We start from the raw sequence: 18,391 nt of genomic DNA, 5'->3' as shown, positions 1-18,391 counted from the left end.
TGCTAGATTAGCATTAAAGTGTGTGAATATATGTGTGCTCAAATAGTCTGTTGCATCAGAATATAAAAAGAGATTGTGCTTTTGATATGTGAAATGATAACCTCATATATGCAGCGTCTCACTGACATTAGAGGAAAGAAAGAAAGAAAGAAAGAAAGAAAGAAAGAAAGAAAGAAAGAAAGAAAGAAAGAAAAAGATGAAAACAATAAGGCAGTTTGGGGGCAAAGAAATCTGAATATATGGAGGAAACTGGTAAAGAAAAGAAAGAAATGTGGAACTCGGAAAGAAAGAAAACAAAGAAATTGAAGGAAAGGAACAAGGATAATAAACAAAGAAATAAAAGAGGAAATGGGAAAGGAAATGAGGAAATGTTAAGGGAGAAAAAGGAGAAATGGAAATGAATTGGAAATAGGAAAGATTTCTAGGAAAGATGTTGCTAGTAGAGTCAGAGAGAGGAAGAGACATGTTTTAGTGCATTTATTTGCCTCCCTAAAGACTGAGGAAAAGAAAGAACACTCTATACTGTAAAAATAAAAGTTGACTCAACTCAAACTTGTAAGGCAACCTGCTTCAGAGCTTTTCTGAGTTGACTCAATGTAAGTCATCTACGGCTCTGCAGCAATTGACTTACAATTTTGAGTTAAGTAAACTTTTTTTACAGTCTAGTTCCAGCCAGGTAAATATAAATACATATTTAGTCATAATACATTTAATTTAAATGTAAAAACACTGCTTTTTAATTCATGTATTTGAATATATCTTCAAGATTTACAAACAGTATCAGTTTGTATCCAGTATCTTCTCATTCTGCAGATTATAGCGGTGATGGTGCATTATCAACAGCAGAGGGCGACAGGTACCTTTTTCTTGTTTAACTTTACCCCAATCTCATTGAACAAATGATTTTTCCAGCTGTTCGTGATTTTTTCGGTGAGTGTATGTTTTTTTTTTTTAATCAATAAATCAATGTAGCCATTATAACATTATAGAACTTTTTTATATTCAAAATGGATATAAAATGTTTATTCGGTTTTTTATTTTGCTATTTATTCATTTAAATCACTATAAAGGTCTACTAAACTGACACCTTTTAAAATTCTTTGTGTGTGTGTGTGTGTGTGTGTGTGTGTGTGTGTGTGTGTGTGTGTGTGTGTGTGTGTGTGTATATATATATATATATATATATATATATATATATATATATATATATATATATATTTTTTTTTTTTTTTTTTTTTTTTTTTTTTTTACGGTGGCCGAGTAAGCTTAACGTCCTGCAATTTAAGAAAACATGCACATTGACAAAATATCTTCATCCTCACAACACTTGCATATTAAAAACGCGCTGCATTTCCCCACAACGCAAGCAAATGAATAAAATGCCCTACATTTTCTCACAACGCCAACAAGTTAGGAAAACGCAGTGTATTTTCTCACAACACTTGCAAAAATAATGGAACACAGCGGAAATGTTTCAAGGGGACCCAAACGTGACAGACACTGACGTGACAGGCACTATGCTCAGTGAAGTTGTAGGTGATCCTTGAAAAAGGTGAGCTTTTTTGTTTGTTTGTTTATTTTAATAGCCTGGTTCCCTTGTTTGTTTGTTTGTTTGTTTTTTAATTAGCCTAAATAGGTCCATCACGTTTTAGGGTCCTCTTGAAACATTTTTTTAAAAATGTGTTTGTGTTGTGAGGATTTGCAACACGTCTCCTGTCAAACGGATAAAGACCATTTCTTAATTTACTGGTGTTTTTTGTAATTGCATGTGTTTTCTTAAATTGCAGCAAGTTAAGCTCTCTCGCCCACTGTAGGGTTTTAAGTTTGTGAGAACCTTGATTTCTGAAAAGAATGTACAAATATCAAAAGAAACGTTGATTTTAGGTTGAAATTATGTCATTTTGCTATCTGGGATACGTTTGGGTAAAATTAAGTTACTACCTATATTTAGTTGTTTGGTTGGGGGTGAGGGTTTGGATTTTGTTTGTTTGTTTTTGTTTTTTGCTGGGTTGGGCTGTTGGCTGGGGTTGTAAATATAATTATCAAATTAAACATTTTAATAAAGTAAATTCTAAGTTAACCAATACTGACCCGAAACTGACCTGCATCATAACACAGAGGTTAATGTTTCGAAGCAGATATGGCCTGACACAATGCTGTTTACATTAAGGAAGGATGTCATCCCAGATGTCACAGGCCTCTTCCAGTGTGGACGTCTCCAGCCAGGGCCCCTGACACTCACCAAACAGACACAAACACACTTCCCTGAAGCTTCACATTCCCACACACAGATTTAACCTAAACAATCCATCCAGGACTCCAGATAAGTGTTTGTGTTTGTGTGTGTGTGTGTGTGTGTGTGTGTGTGCGTGTGTGTGTGTGTGTGTGTGTGTGTGTGTGTGTGTGCGCAAACATCTCAGTCACCAATGCTTTATAATTCGAAAAACCATGCCAATTCTCTAGAGATTTGCACTTCAAGAACAAATGTTATCGTTAGTTTCAAATGTTACTGGTGTAGTTCAGTGGTTTTTAACCAAGCACCAGAGGCCACTAAAGGGCCATTAACACAGTTCCACACTTACCTTAAAACGGTTTAAAGTGAGTATTGTATTATTTTAATCATGTAGGCTATAATTATTTCATTTAATTATTTTAGGTAAATGTTGTATTGTAAATATAACTTACAGTGTTGCTATAAATGCTAAATTATAAAATATAAATAAATAGATTTAAAACGCCACTCCCTATGAATATAAACAACTATTAAATGAGTCAGAAATATCTATACAGAATATAGTAGGTGGTACAGAAAATGCATTAAAATAAATGTTTAGCTCCACCCTCATGCACAGTGTTTCTCAACCACGTTACTTGAGGACCAGCAGCTCTGCACATTTTCCATGCCTGTTTCTTAATTCCAAGAATGCTGAAAACAGACTCATGTTTTTGGGAGGCCGTTCTTGTCAGGTTACATTGGAAGAATGAACTCGGGAGATCATGAGAACACAGAATATGTCCTGTGAGAAATGAGATGCTGCGTTCTTGCAGATGTACACATGACCTTCACGTATTTTAACGGAAAATTACTTAAACATTACAGCATTTATACAATGACTTATTGTTCTCCCTCTTTTTACAATATACTATGCATAAATATCTTACAAAGATACATTGCACAATACAAACAAAACTAATTTTAATATGAATTTCAGCAAATAAACACTCTTAATGTGTTTGTCTTTATAAAGATGAGGTAACTCCTGAGATAAAGAAATTATATCTCCAAACTTTAATAATAAATCTATATAAAACGTTGTGCTTCTGGGACTTCTTGAGCAAATTTTGCACTCAAGCCTTCATCCACGCTTCCTTGATATCTAGAACACATCCAGGAACTTTCACGCGTCCTCCGTTCTTGTGGCCTTGAGTTTTGGAACCTAACTTTGGCAGTTAATAATAACCTCACACGAGAACACAAGGACTCAAGAACGCATATTGAGAAACCGCCCATGTCTCCTTAACTAAACACACCTGATTCAGATCATCAGCTTATTTGCAGAGACTGAAAGACCTGTAATGGGTGTGACAGACGAAGGAGACATGCAAAACATGCAGTGTTTGTGGTCCTCCAGGAACGTGGTTGAGAAGCGCTGCTCTAGCATAAAGTGCAGCAAATAATTTTTTTTCTCCATAATTTTTTGTCATTTACAATGAGTAAAAATCAAGACATGAATAGAGAAAAAAGAGACATATGAGACAATAAAGAAGAATACTGCATATGATGATATGCAGTATTCTTAGATAAAGTACTGTAGATAATAAAGAAGAGCGTATGATGATGCCATTTAGAAGCACCTTTAAGCTCCCTAAAGAACCCTTTAGTAAAAAGATCTTCAATTGTCATAGTGTGAACAACATTTTATAAATCAAATAACCCTTTTTTTCTGCATCAAAAACCACTTGTTGATATTGTTTTATTTCTTTTATTTTTGGTCAAATATTCATACATTTCAAAGGAAAAAATGCTTAGTCATTCGTCTCCTCATAGCTGATTGGTTTAGTTCACAGCTTAAAGACATAGTTCACCCGAAAATAACAAATTCTAGTGCTGTCGCCTCACAGCAAGAAGGTCACTGGGTCGCTGGTTCGAACCTCGGCTCAGTTGACGTTTCTGTGTGGAGTTTGCATGTTCTCCCTGCCTTCGCGTGGGTTTCCTCAGGGTGCTCCAGTTTCCCCCACAGTCCAAAGACATGCGGTACAGGTGAATTGGGTAGGCTAAATTGTCCGTAGTGTAAGAGTGTGTGTGGATGTTTCCCAAAGATGGGTTGCGGCTGGAAGGGCATCCGCTACGTAAAAACTTGCTGGATAAGTTGGCGGTTCATTCCGGTGTGGCGACCCCGGATTAATAAAGGGACAAAGCCGACAAGAAAATGAATGAAATGAATGAATAACAAATTCTGTCATCATTTACTCACCCTTGGCTTGTCACAAACCTGTTCAAGTTTGTTTTTTTCTGCGGAATACAAAAGAAGATACTTTGAAATATGCTGGAAACCTGTAACCACTAACCATAGTATTTATGTATTTATTTATACATTTTCTTCTATGGATGTCGATGGGTTACCAGTTTCCAACAAAAATCTTCTTTTGTTTTGAACAGAAAATAACGAAATCATAAATGTTTGCAACCACACTATCCCTTGGACTATCCCTTTAAAACACTTTAATAAACACTTTTTTTTAAGTCCCAATGGGAATGCTTCCGGAAGCAACGCCTCAGGTCGAGGATCGCCAGTCTAACCGATGACTCCAGTAGAGTTCCTGTGCTCCCAGTAGACTAAACCGCATATGTCCTGATGAAAAACTTCCCTTTTCCTCCATGCTTAAAGAGGCCCAAATCAGATATGGACCAAGTCACAAGACACAACAGGGGAATAATTTACCCAGTGCCTCGGGCGCCTTCAGACGGTTCTAGTTTGCAAAACCGCAAACAAATCCACCTCATGGCACTAGTTAGTAATTACAAAACAAGCAGCCGAGTTTTAAAGTACCGCTTATATCCCTTCAAGCCTGGCCCGAGGTTGAACATAGCATATTATATACAGGCGTCCTCCTGTATTATTGTATGTAGGTTTTTGTTCATCAGATAAAGGTTTCACTGAATACTGTAAGTGGGCTGATTTGTTTCTGATATTCACAGGGGCAATTGAACCTGTGACTCGAATGATCACCATGAGGAAAGTCATTTAAATGTATGAACTTAAAACAAGGATGTAATTGAACCTAAAATCAATAACTAATAGCTGTGCTAGAACTACATGGTATAATCTGACCTCAGGGTTGATTTTGTTCTTTCTTTTATCAAGCTTACTTTACTTAGATTTTTTTTTTGATTATTTATTTTAATCGCTAGCAACCTATAAATCAGAACAATGGAAGAAATCAGATTAACAAAATATCTGTATGTATTGTCATGATTGCATTTCAAATTATAGATTGCATAATTAGTTTGGGAAACTTCCATTCAAAAGAACTGTAACAAATCACGTCAAATAATATGGTTGCACTTAAAATGATGCATATAGATAATAAAAACGGAGTCAGAGGAAGGATATGCTTTGTATTTTATTTTTATCAGTCATGAAAATAACGTTACATTAGTATTATAAGCTTAGTAGACAAAGTTCTGTGTGTTTTTTCCCCAGATGATTTTCTCTTTCTATTTCTTACATTATAGTAATGTTCTATCTCTCAGTATGCAGGTCTGTGTTTGCACTCATTCTTTTGCTTGTTTGGAGCTCATGGAACCCATTTTTTTTTAAATATCTCACTGTTTACAGTTATCATATGACTGAATCAGTGGTTATCAGCTGATAGATATGGGCAAGTAGGGGCCTTTTACACCTACTGGTTGGCTCAGAAGGCTGTTATTTTCCATCCACAATCAGGTTAATCAGCTATAGATTACATATGACTGTGGTCTGAAGCTAATGAGAATTATTTATATTATTTATTAAATTTCCCATTAATTGTATTTTATTAACGTCTACCTCTACCGCAAACCTAAACCCAACCGCCACAGTAATGTGAAAACAGATCTGGATCTGGAGTCTTCTCTATTAGTATAGCTGATTAACCTGATTGTGGATGGATGATAACAGCCTACCAGTAGTGGCAGAAGGCCCCTACTGGCCCATATCTTTCAGCTGATAACCATTAATAACCTCCATTTAATCGAGGAACGTTGGTGGGTGCTTACTGAAATTATTCCCACAATGGGAAATGTGCACACTGACTTTTCATTTCAGCCAGCCAGCCTAAGTGCTTCTGGTGAACTGTTTTACCATTATAATATTGCCACGTTTAAGGTCTGATTTCTTTAAAAAAAAAAAAAAAAAAACATTATTTTCACAGCCTGATAGATATACAATATGAAGTGGTTCTCGGACCAAACAAGAAGCACTGCATTAAATTCAAATTTTTCCTAGCCATTACTTTACAATATGACAATTTATTTCACACTTACAGAGTTTTTGTGCTCGTCTTTCATCTTGTTCACACTTGAACAATCAAATGAATGCGTAAATGAAAGTATTGTAAGTACATTACAACATTGATGCTGTAAATGGAACCTTATGAAATTGAAAATAGTCACAAACAGCTTTTACCGGAAGTTCGTCATTGGCTGAAAAACACTAGCTGTGCATATAGCCCATTCCACATAGCATGATGGAGCATATATAACAAGGTTGATATCCTAAAGTTTATCAAAAAAGTGAAGTAATAGAAAAAACAGACTGAACATAAGGTTCTAGTTTGTAAAACTGCATATAAATCCACAACACAAGTTAGAAAAAAATACAGCAGCTCAGTTTGAAAGCCTGGCCTGAGGTTGAGCGTATCATAATATTTTTGTCTTAATTGTCTTTTGTTTATCAGTTGAAGTTTTTTTTTGCACAGTTCTATTAATTTATTATAACAACTATTTTGTTGGGGTTCTTTAATTCCCACCTTTTTGATTACCTGACAAAGCACCTGCAGCTCATTATTGGTTTCCAGAGTCTAACTATTAACTACACAAGACTGTCAACACTCTCTCAACAGGTCAATTCATAATTTCTTTAAAATGTCTGTACATTTTTATTTTCAACTTGTTTTCTAATAATCATTTTTTCTTTCGTTTTTAGTTTAAGAGAACTCTCATTTAAGAATGCTTCATCTCCACTTGGTAAGCAACAGATTTTTAATGCATAAATATCAGCATAACTATAACAGATAGGCCATGACTAGGGCCAGTCAGAATCTGTGGACATGTTTTGCTACTACAGCAGAGAATTTTGTAAAAAATCTGGATTTATATGGAATTATTTTGGGAGTATCGTAACTAAAATCTTAATATAATGTATGAAATAAAACATAATACTTAACTTTTATTCAATGATGACAATGCAAATCCAATTAGATATATTTATTTGGTAAACAAAGCAAGTTTCTCATATAATACATCTACTAAAAGACAGAAAATATTAATTTACAAACTGTATTGTAAATAAATAAAATTTTAACAACATTTTCATTTTGGTCAATATTATTAATAAAATAAATTTAAAAACTGAATAAATATAAATTTACACAAGTAAATAAATAAACTTGATGCGATTAAAATCTGCAGAAATCTGCTGTATCACTAAATATTAAATTTTTTTACTTTTGTCCTCCATAAACAATTGTTTGTACCTAAACAAAAAGGAAGAAACACACTTCAAACTTATTTGTGTGTTTATATTGTGTTTATATCATCTACAGAGAGCCAACACCACTCAATTTTACAAAAATACCCTTAAAACAATGGACACAAAGGAATCATAAAAGATTGTGAAAACATTAATTTGGTCTCCATTGTATATATTCCTATTTTATTTTATTAATTAATGTATTCAACTAATAACAGTTGTGTAAGTACTGTCATTTTTACTACAAACTCGCATAAATAAAAATGACTATTGTATAGTGTTTGGGCGGCATGCTGGCTTAGTGGTTAACACTGTCGCCTTACAGCAAGAAGGTCGCTAGTTCAAGTCCCAGCTGGGTCAGTTGGCATTTCTGTTTGGAGTTACCATGTTCTCCCTATGTCTGTATGGGTTTCCTCAGGGTGCTCCGGTTTCCCCCACAGTCCAAAAGCATGCACTATAGGTGAATTAAATGCACTTTTTGCACTTACCAGCTGACCGCTTACCACCTTATGGACAGCTTTCCCGCTGTTACCAGTATGTCCAGTTGCTCCCCATGTACGTTGGTGAACTTGATACACGGAGAGGAGATGACCACAATGGCAGGGTTCAAGTCCAGTGAAGAACGATTCCAGAAAACAGGTAAGGCAAAAACAGAATTCAAAAAAATAAATAGACAAGTTAATAACAGGGTGAGAATCTGGTAAAATCTGAAAACGCGGTAAAATCAGACGAGGGCTTTTCTTTTTCTGAATTGCTTTTTAAAACTGTCAGTTGGGTTTGGGGAACTGGGTGGGTGGGTCAATCGGTGCTTTTAAAAACACTACTGGTTTTAAGGAAGGAGAAGGGTGGATCAGTCGATCGGTCGGTCAGTCAGTCGGCAGTGGCCTCAGGTGGATTTATCTGAGAAATATAAGATCTCAAAACCTGTGCACAGTGGCGTCTGGTGGATTCGTGAAAACAACTGCTAAAAAATCTAACTCCTGGTACGTATTTGGCACTTTCCAGAAACAGAAATGCATATAGTATATGTATCTCCAGAAATGTTTTCAGAATGAGCCTTGGTTGAAAAATGTCATTCAAATATTGATTAAAGGAATACTCTTTTTGCCGGTATTTTTATCACTATTTATTAATAGTAATGAAAATATTAGTCTTTTAGAACCTTGTGAAAAAGTTCAACTTAGCACCAAACATGGTTCTGCTATCTTTAAGAGCCAAAGAAGCATAATTTGGTACTGTTTAGAACCACTAATTAAAGAACAAACTAACTAAATTAAGTGTGTTGTTTCGGCTCAAGTTTGAACAAACAGCAAATGTCATGAGTGTAGTTTGTGAAACTGCGAATTAAAAAAGAATCCATGTCACAGCGCAAGTTATTAATTAAAAATCTAACAGCTCAGTTCGAACGCCTAGCCCGAAGTTGAATACGTTGTATTATACAAGCTTTTTTTGTGAGTTTTTGTTCATTAAATGAAGGTTTTACTGTATGCCGTGAGTGGGCCGCTTTGTCCCTGCTGTTCACGGGGGCAAACGAGCCTGTGACTCCAGTGAACACAGCATGTCCGCCAGATGTCAAACTCTACAGGGCAACCTCCACCCTGCCTTTTCTCACCGCCAAACTGCTGGGACAACTGTTCTCACTCAAATGGATAAAAGATGACTGTCTCTTTTCCTTTTTTCTCTCTCTCTCATACTCACTCTCTCAGGGCCGGATGAAAGGCCTCCCAAACACCCACTCTATTTGCATGCCATTCAGTCCAGAACACACAGGGAGCCTGTTTGCCGGAGAGGAGGAGAAGAAGGAGGGAGAGAAAGGGGGGGGGAGAAAAGAGATAGTCGAAGAAAGCAATGCACCGAGCAAGAAAGGTCACAGCTAACTGTATAACTGTTCTGCAGTTATGAGTGAGGGAGATAAGTAGATAACGCTCAAGTGCGCTTTTTGTGTGGTGGAAGAAAGCGAGAGACAAAAAGAGGAGCAGGGTAAAGTGGAGTCATGTGAAGCTCATGAGGGCAGACCTTTCCGAATTGTTGCTCACTGCCTTGTTTTGCAGTTTACTTCCTTTGTAGCCTGGATACAAGCGCACGCACGCCGAGTCCTTCACTCTGTTTTATCACTTTTGTTTTTGTAGAGAAGCTATAGCAGAGATTCTGCTGACTGTTCAGTGCACTTAGAAAAGTTAGAAATGTTGATGGGGGATGAAAATTCTGTTGCAAACAATAGTAAGAATTAGATATAAGTATATGTAAATGGGTAATTTTTTTTTTGTTGTTTACTGTATATCATCTTTTTTATTGATGTATGTTTTGTTTTCATTGCATAACATCTGGTTGACAGACAGCTATTTGAAAATCAGGAATCTGACTGTTCACAATATCTAAAAAAATTGCCTAAAATAATCCAGGGGTACATTTCCAAAAACCATCGTTAGCTAACTAAGATCGTAAGTTCTGTCGTTACAAACATAGTTTGTATATTTCCCAAAGTCGCCATTACAACGAGCATTCGCAAACTGCATTGCAAACTCTAAAGCTGAAGTTCCTGGCTGTGTTCTTTTCCCAGTTATCCTCCTATGCACTATTCATTAAGAACATTCCAACGTTTAAACTTGAAATGTTTTTTTTAAGAGCATTAAAGTCATCTCTCTGAGGAATAATTTGTATTTTTACAGTTCAGTTTTAGCATTTTGTCTTTGTATTGACAATTGCGTTTCCTTCGTAGTGCACTTTGAAAACATTTATGCCATTTCGAACACAGCCGTGGCTCGAGACGAAAGCTATAGGTGACCTATTATTTAAAAGTGGAATTTATGTTACGTTTCCATAGCTTGTGACAACAAAAAACATATAGCATACGTTAATAGTTTGAATGGGCTTGTTTGTTAGAAAATTTCTGCAGTGGTTTGAATTTCTTATTCAAAAATAAAAAATAAATAAACAATATCCTACATAATAATAATAATAATGATAATAGCAATAATAATAATAATAATAATAATAATTATTATTATTATTATTATTATTATTATTATTATTATTAAGTAGGATTTATTTTCATTTCTTAATAAAAAGCCAACTCTAAATTAGGCCTACAACCATTACAATTTATATGTTTTATATATGAAATTAGAATACATGTTACCTTTTATATGGGTAACATTTTATATGGAATATTCTCAATAATATTTGTAAATGAAACATATATAGGTCCTATATGTGTCATTTAGATATATTTTAATAATATGGAAAATGAGTGCATGTTTTTACAATTTTGGATTTATAAGGTTCGATCTGCGTTCTGAATGATTTTGAGATATTGAGCTTCAAAGTTTTTGCATTCCATAGCAAACAGTATGTGTGTAACATTTGTTTTTTAAATAAATAAATCTTAAAATGTAAACAACTTATTAAAAAAATCCCATAATGTAAATAAGTTGTCAATTAACAAGAATATGTCATTAACTGACAAAAATGTCAGATAGAACCTAATAAATCTAAGGTGACATAATACTGGATTTTTTTTTTTAAATATGTACGCATGTAAAGCAATATAATTTGCACAAAAATTATGTTTTTTTTTTTGTTTTGTTTTTTCTAAAGAAGTAGTTACTCCACCCCGTTTAGAGCATTATTATGGGCGTTTTACGTTATAACTAACATGGTTCAAATGGAGGATCTGCAACAGAGAAACTACGGTTTTGGGAAACACTCATCAATACATTGTTCTTTTCCCAAACAATGCATCACACTATGATAGTGCAGCCGCAAGTTAAGTTCTGAATATCCCCTAGATAAGTTCTTAATCATGCATAATACTAATCTACTTCATGGAATACAATCCTTACATTCTTATGATTTTTAGCATAAAAAAAGATCATTTTGAATATTATTGGCTATTCCAACAAATGTACTTGTGCAACTTAGGACATATACAGTCTACTGTAAAAAAAAGTCCAGAAATTAACAGTTTTCTGTATTTTACAACTTGTTTGTTTTTGTTAGTTTTTTTTTTTTCACGCTTTTGAATCGCATTATGATATCTTGATCTTTCTTCTGATAACTTTTACTCCTAAAAAGTTGTGATAAGTGACTTTTATGAATATGTTTTTGTTTTAAAGGTTAGCGTGATATATTGTCTGGGTTGGTGTTATTTTACACACTCATTACTATATAATATTTCATTCATTCATTTTCTTTTCAGCCTTTAATAACTTGTGGTCGCCACAGCAGAATGAACCACCAATATACATATTCTTTAGCGTTTAAAGTTGTTCTTTCTTTTTTAATGATGCTGTTTAATTGGTGAGCTAAATTATGTTGGTGAAATATTCTATTAGATTTAGAGAGATATGAACACAAAAGGAGATAATCTAAAGACAGCTGAAAATGTGTAACCACTGACATCCATAGTATTTTTCCCCTACGCAACTTAATGGTTACAGGTTTTTAACTTTCTTCAAAATATCTTTTTTTGTTGTTTTTCCGCAGAAGAAAGAAGCTCATAAAGGTTTTAAACCACTCAAGGGTGAGTAAATAGTATTAGTGAGTAAATGTTAGTCGCTTTAATGCAATGGTAGGGTTTGTCCATATTTTACCCATTTTTTTTTAAGTTTAATTAAAAAACAAAACTTATAATTGCTTGTGGGAAAGAAGAGGCATTTTCCAAAGCTCTTGAAGGTGGCACCACTTATGCTGCAGCAATTAAGTAATTGTCTATATAATCATAATTAATGCCTGCTGGTGTTTTATAGTTTCAAATTATGCAGTTCTACAGTAAAAACCAGTATAATGCAGTGTGCAGTAGCTGTTTTTCTATGTACATGTAATTATAGGAAGTGTTTACAGTAATCTTTGTGATATCTTGATCTTCAGCGTTGCACCCCAACCCCCTCAACTCCTTTCTTTCTCTCTCTCTCTCTTTCTGTCTGTCTCTCTCTCCCTCGGCTGGCTTTTCCATTTGAATCCTGCTGTGCTTCTCTATTAGTTCATGCTGAAGATGTGGAATATTGTCTTCATGCTGAAACGTTACCCGGAGGAATGTCTGCTTGAATCCTACTCCATCACGACAAGCGCCGTCTGAATGTGTGAACTTAAAACAGTGAAATAATGGAACTTAAAATCCACAGCCAATAGCTTTAGATAGAGCTAAATGTCACAGTCTGACCTCAGAGTTGCTGTTCTGTCTTTGGGGATTCATCTTTTTTACTTACTTAAGTGTACTTAGTATTTTTATGTACACATTTACATTCATGTCTTTTTTTTTTTTTTTTTTGGAGAGTACATATGAGAAGAACAATAAAATAAGAGCAACAAAAGAGCAAGTAAGTTTTATGACAAGTCAAAGTTAATCCAACATATATATATAAAGAAATATAAAAATAAATTGCACATAATGTAATAACAGGTCAGGTGTTAATGAAAAATTAAATTAAGTGTTTTCTTAAAAATAAACTACGCACGTTACTTTATGCAATTATGGAATATTGCTGTTATATATAGTTGAAGTCAGAATTACTGACAGCCCCACTTTGATTTTTTTTTTTTTTTTTTTTTTTTTTTGATGTTCAACAGAGCAAGGGAATGTTCACAGTAGGCCTATAATTTTTTTTTCCTGGAGAAAGTCCTATTTGTTTTACACAGCAAAATTTCCAGTGTTGTTTGGAGTTGTTTTTACAGTGTAAATTTTTTTGAGTTAAAAAGTGTTATTTGTGGTGTTAATTTACGTGACATAAACACCTGCAGTGTGCCCTTGTGGTCAGAGTAAGGGTTAATACTGCGAGTTAACATAGTTAACACTATAAACAAGTTGTTTCCATTTCCGGTCGCTTCACCTTACTTCCTCTTTGATTAATGGCGGATGGCACATGGAGAGCATTCAAACAGGTAACTGTCATATTACTTATTTAACCACAAATATTCATTACATTTTTACATGCTTTATGTTTCTCAATGTTAAATTAATATTTGTAAATATTCTAACCGAGATTTTAAGTTCTAACCACTTGTCAATTTATACACGACAGACATCTGGAGCCACGAGACAAGCTGCTTTAGCGGGAAAACAAAGGTAACTTTAAACATTTTACAGTTAACAGTTTTAAGGAGTTCCTATATTTGAATCGGGTTCAGTTCGAGCCTATTATGAGAAATAGGCAGTAATGACTCATGCAACCGTTTGAATTGTTTAAACTGTTTATTTGTTTTAAATATCTGCAAAGCAGCAGCTGTCAGTACTTAACGTTAGCTGAACCGTAACCTAGCTTTGTGTGTAATCTAACGTTATCTATAATGTTCACTGTTCAGTGCGATTGATTTGTGGCGCGAGCAGCGAGGAGTCGCGGGCTGCCTGTTCACGCTTTCATCGGTGCTTTTAAACGGTGAATAACGTTATACGATTCAAGTGTACAGGTACAGACCTGCAGACCATAATACGTTAAAAACAAAATACATTCGCTGTAAAAGTTAGCCGTGCTTGTTGACATGAAGGGATAACGTTAGCCAGTTCAGAAATGATTCTTCTTTAACCGGTTCTTTTCAGTGAATCAATCGAACCAGTTCACTATATTGAACTGAATCATTTGAAATTGTTCGCTTCTCCGGTAAGCACCAATCCTTAAAATGGCTTACTTTATAACCTGTCTGACACTCAGTTCCACTCAAAAATACCGTATGTTGAGTTTCGACTTATTCAGTAACTGTAACAGACGGAACTGCTGTGAAAAGAACTGATGATGAGCGCGAATCGAGTAACGTGTTCCCTATAAGTGGAGCTGAGCTCCACTGACAACGACCGAAAAATGCTAAGCTCAGAAGAGACGAACCCAAGCAGACTGTTATTGCCATTGTTTACCTAGCAAATTTCATTGTTGACTTTAAGGTAGTAGTCGAATAGTAACTTTATTTATTTAATATTGAAGTGCTGTTCAATTGCATTGCATGAAGAGCTGGCTTAGATAGAACTGTACGTACTCTTAACTTTTGAACATCTTTCATTAATGTGTAATGTGAAAAAAAATGTTTTTTTAATCTTTAATGTGCATTTATACAAGTATAATTTTCCTATAGCCTACGTCTTGCTAACAATACTAGTTAGAAATTGGTATGTAGAATCCTTCATAATAAAAAAACAAAAAGAACGTAAATATAGCTATTTTTAGAAAAAGAAAAACATAATGTGCTTTTTTATTTATATGTACTATTCATAATAACATCGGCTTCTTTATCACCTTAACATGAAAATGAATAAATTAACTTGATTTAATTTTACTATGTCAAGTTTGTGATAGATCAATAAAGTGATATATTGTGTATTTTTCAACAGCTTCCATCATGTTGGTGAAAGTTCTGTATTAAGGAGTGAAAAAATATGTAAAATTGCTTACTGATTTTACATTTCAATGTTTTCGCAGTGAAGATAAGTTAAGATTGTGCTGGTCAGAGTTGTGCTCACTAAAGTCATAACCATTTCCTGAGTCTATGTTTTTTTTTTTCAGTGAAAAGCAAATTTGGATTATCAACAACTGCAGATCCTCAAGTTTTCAATGACACGGACCCTAATGTAGAAGAGGAGATCTTCCACGAGTTAATGGACAGCAGTCCACATTTATGCTTGACTGTTAGATGTTTGGAAGAAAATATTTCTGCTGGCCTGCCTGAGGGTAATTATTCAATAAATATTTGGACAGTTTTAAAATGCCTCTGTTTTACAGTAGTATAAGTCAAAACAGTTAGAATTAAGTAAAAAGAAGAAATTCATAGAAGAGCTTACTGAACAGTGGAGTGTGTATAGAAATAAAGAGTTTTTATATGTTTCTTGACCATTGCCAGGTGTTCGTTTAGCTTAAGTTCATGTGATGCCCAGTGATGAAAGGTTGATCAAAATAGTCTGTCAAAACCACAGTGTAGAAAAACATTGAGGATGATGGTGTATAGTAAAAGCTATTAGTACAGCATTGTTTTAAATTAAGTTGAAATATAAGATAAATTTATTGTAAACTAAAGAAAATATTACCTAAAGGTTAATAATAATGTTTTCCATTTCTCCATCAGTGATTTCACCCACAAGATCATCAACAGCCAGCACATGTACTGATACAGTTTCACTCTCTTCAACGGATCATGAAGACCCAGAGCGAACAATGCAGAATCAATTGACAAGGACTAACAGCTGCTTGATAGTAGATGGTAAAGGGCAAAACAGGTATATGCATATGTTGTTTGTTATGGTTAATTCAATCATATACTAATTCAGTTTTATTATTTTACAAGTATAACCATTTTTCTGGTCACTTTATCAGATTGTTCAAGATGCATTGGGAAAGCAATCTGGTGGTGATGAAGTACTTGACGAATACAAGGTCACAAAAACTTAAGGGCCACAGCACTAGATGGCAGCTGGTTAATATTGTCGTCAGTCACATGAAAGAGATTCATGGGTAAGATTTCATTAAATATATGCAAGAAAAGCATGGATTTTTTTTTAAACCAAAAAAATAAAAAATAAAATGTAAAAAGTTAAGTACTGTCCTTAATCAAATATTTTACTGATTGTTAGGAGAATCCCCACGTGCAAGCAACGGGAGACTTATGCTTTGGGCATTATTTCTCTTTTTCCCAGCCTGAGAGACCCGTTTTCCGCAAAAGGCTATGTAAGAAATTGTCTTATTGTACTTAACACAAACTTGTTCATCCGTTTTAATTATTTAACGCAGAGGTGCCCAAACCTTGGTCCTGGAGAGCCAGTGTTCTGCAGAGTTTAGCTCCAACTGTAGTTAAACACAAGCTCTTAACTAGCAAACTAGAAACTTTCAGGCAGTTGTGTTGAAGCAAGTTGGAGCTAAACTCTGCAAGACACTGGCCCTCCAGGAATGAGTTTCGACACCCCTGGTTTAAAGGTTTGTGTTTTTTATTTTTATTTGTATCATACAGTCAGTCTTTTTAATGTAACTGGCATTTTTAAAATATTTCTATCTATATAACAGGAACATTTTTACGATCCAGAAAAGGGAACCATTTGTAATTAATCTAATATGCTTCTTTCTTAGATTATTCAAGACTTTAGTCTCCTGTTCAATGCTGAAACATCCAACAAGTTGCTTGAGAGGTGGGAGACCGCATTTAAGCACAGGATCATCAATGAGGCGAAATCTCTGACTTCAACTGCCAGACTTCATTGTCTTATTAATTCAGCTGAGGGATAAGAATCTGAAAATGGTACGATTTCTAAGGATTTTGTAGTTTGAAATTTGCTTTGGTTTCTTTTGTATTTGTGAGCTATAAGTGTGAATGTGGGCTTGCTTCATTTTAATATTAATACGTATAACTGTATCATCATTCATTCAGACTGGGATAATGATGTCATCTGTCCTACTCCTTCTGCATCTCCTACCTCCTTCAGAGAGAAAGAAGACTTAAGATCAGTTCAACAGAGACCTTTGAAAGACTTGTGCATTTCCATAAGGTAAAACTCACAATATTTTCGAAAGTCTTTTCATTGTTATTATTAAGGTTGTTAAGACCATTATGCGATGCTGTAAAATGTACCTTTTGAAACTTTTTTTTAAAAGCCAATACATTCAGTTGAATGCTGTTGAAGAATGTATGTTACATCTTGGATGAAATGAGGGTTTATCAAAAATATATATAAACATATTTTTGTGGTAATTCTTTTCCCTGTCACACTACACAATGAATGACATGAACACATTTTATTTTTGCACTTTGGGTAAAGGTGGTTTTGTTTTATTTTTTGTGTTGTTTTCATTAACAAAATTGTAAGTTTCCTAATTGGTTTCCTGCATTTAGTGACATATTTTTGCCTGTGTTTTTGCAGTCTTGCACCAGCATTGAAGACCATCTCAGTGAGAGGAAGGGCCACCAGCCATGTCGCCTAAGATCAGGAAGGATCAAGGGGAGGATTGACCATTTCTATGTGGTTATGGACAAACATCTCATCTCTTGTGCAGCAACCAGGTCCTTGAGTGCTGTTGATGAACTCTTTAAAGACTATGTGTTCAACTTGACGTACGAGGAAGCCCTTGTCTACATCTTTACCTTTCTGCAGACTACAGTCTACAACATCGATGTTGGACCTACCAGTGAGTCACCCAGGGTAAAGAAACTGCGTGCAAAGCTTTTACACTAAATGTTTCTTTTACAATAATGTGTTGGTGTTGTCAAAGCTTGCAAGCAAGCAGCACCTCTTTAAGACTCTCACAGTTTTTCATACTGAAAATGCTGTACATTTTATGTTGGTTTAACTGTGCGTTTAAGATGCATTGTTAAAAATAAAAGTTTAAACTGGTAAACTGTTCTGATTTTTTTTTTTAACTGATCAATGCAAACTGTCCTGTAATGCAGTAAACAATATATATAACTAAAAATACATTTAAATATCAACCTAGGTATGTATGAGCACTATATTATTAGTGTTAAGATGAACACTCTTAGTGTTAAGCTATTAACACTGCGAGTGTAGTTTTAACATATTTACTTTATGCAAATAGGGAAAGTGAGTGGAAAACAGAGAGTTAAGGTCAACACTAGCAGTGCTTTTTTTTAACACTATGCAAGTGTAAAATAATTTACTCTTTTTCAAGTGTAAATTTAACTCGATTTAGTGTGGACCTATATAAACACTAAAGAAGTGTTAATTTTCACAC

General features: G+C 34.5%; 1 long non-coding RNA gene and 1 other non-coding gene across 3 annotated transcripts; both read left to right on the top strand.

The window, feature by feature from the left end:
• Positions 1–1,293: 1,293 nt before the first annotated feature.
• LOC141379838 (uncharacterized) lies at positions 1,294–10,516 on the top strand. Of its 2 annotated transcripts, none has more exons than XR_012396695.1 (4): positions 1,294–1,552; positions 7,188–7,228; positions 8,225–8,372; positions 9,440–10,516. It is a non-coding gene; the product is annotated as an uncharacterized lncRNA (long non-coding RNA). The 2 variants fall into 2 exon arrangements; XR_012396694.1 differs by having other exon boundaries at positions 1,506–1,552; positions 8,251–8,372.
• Positions 10,517–14,303: 3,787 nt separating this feature from the next.
• Positions 14,304–18,037, top strand: LOC101885921 (uncharacterized). Its single transcript, XR_012396679.1, has 8 exons — positions 14,304–14,329; positions 15,224–15,388; positions 15,780–15,930; positions 16,028–16,165; positions 16,285–16,378; positions 16,775–16,943; positions 17,073–17,190; positions 17,563–18,037. It is a non-coding gene; the product is annotated as an uncharacterized protein (transcript).
• Positions 18,038–18,391: the final 354 nt, after the last annotated feature.

Source organism: Danio rerio, chromosome 21 (genome assembly GCF_049306965.1).
Source record: "Danio rerio strain Tuebingen ecotype United States chromosome 21, GRCz12tu, whole genome shotgun sequence".
Taxonomy (NCBI): domain Eukaryota; kingdom Metazoa; phylum Chordata; class Actinopteri; order Cypriniformes; family Danionidae; genus Danio; species Danio rerio.
This window is presented reverse-complemented; position numbering and strand designations above follow the sequence as displayed.